The sequence below is a fragment of the Austrofundulus limnaeus genome, unplaced genomic scaffold (assembly GCF_001266775.1).
Source record: "Austrofundulus limnaeus strain Quisiro unplaced genomic scaffold, Austrofundulus_limnaeus-1.0 Scaffold277, whole genome shotgun sequence".
NCBI lineage: Eukaryota > Metazoa > Chordata > Actinopteri > Cyprinodontiformes > Rivulidae > Austrofundulus > Austrofundulus limnaeus.
In genome coordinates this window covers 531800-533161 of record NW_013952679.1, presented here as the reverse complement: position 1 = coordinate 533161, position 1362 = coordinate 531800, and positions in this window count along the sequence as shown.

The window sequence follows — 1362 nt, the reverse complement described above, 5'->3', positions numbered from 1 at the left end:
CACACACACACACACTTTTTTCACGTCATGTCGCCTGCCTGGATCTGTTATTATCTCACTCTGAAGCACGGAGGAGTGTCGGAGGTAAGCTCGTTTCAACTGATTTTACGACGCGGTTTCATTTCCGGACTAAGGCATTTTGTGCCGATATTTCAGTTAAAATACATAAGTAAAAATATTTATCCGAGTATAATACTACCCCCCAACTTTATGGATGATTTTATGGATTAAATTTTACGTATTATACTTGAATAAATACGGTAAGAACTATTAGAGGTGAAGATGTCAGGACTAAGGATAAACTAAAGCTTGAAAGTAAAAAGTGACAGAAAGCCGAGGCATTTCTCATTTTGCTATAAAGAATTATGATGAGGGGCTCAGCTGGAGAACCGTTTCCTTTCTCACTCAGCATCCACCTTCATTTTAAACCAGCTTTTTCATTCTCTTTATCCCTCCACTCGAACCTCTTCACCTTCCTCTCAGCCACTGAGACCCTCACCGACAACACATCTGAAGCCCCCCTGTCATCTGTCAGCCGATGCCAGGACACTTCACTGTTTTCATTAACCTTCAAGTCGAGCAGGAAAACAAAAACAGACATATCAATGTAGATGTCAACACACGAAGCAGTCTCCACCCATCTGAGGTGAAATAAATCTATACCAAACATTTTAATTTGAATTTTTCTGACAAATTATGTTGACCGTAAACTTTTTGTCATCCAGTTTTGAATTCAGCTTTCATAAACTGGAAGTTCTATTATGACAGCAAGAAAACCAGCTGTCCTCTGCTTTGTGTTATTGATTATAGGTGACTGACAGCTATTGAAGTTTGCCTGCTGGCTACTGAGCTGTTCTTCCAATGAGGCCCATTAGAGAATTACACCAACATGGATCTTCAATCACAGGATAAATACCGAGACAGCACATTCCTCTACAAGTCAGCACATAGAAAAAATAAAAAAAATACTGAAATCAGTTTTACTCAAGTGTGAAACTTAATTAAACGTACATTAAAGCTGCGACAATAAGCAACAAAATAAGGTGTAAAAGTTCTTCCTATTTTCCAGATGCATCCCTGTTGATTTTCTAGATGAGAATAACTCATAAGCTCCAGTTTGCTTTAAATAAATAACAGAAATTAGCAGCTGCAGCTTGTAGTGATGGTGCTGTTACAATTCACCTGTACAGCGGGTAAAATAAGTATTGAACACGTCACCATTTTTCTCAGTAAATATATTACTAGAGGTGCTAATGACGTGAAATTGTCACCAGATGTCGGTAACAACCCAAGTGATCCATACATACAAAGAAATCAAACCATAAATGTCCAGAAATGAAGTTATTTGTAATAATGTGGAAT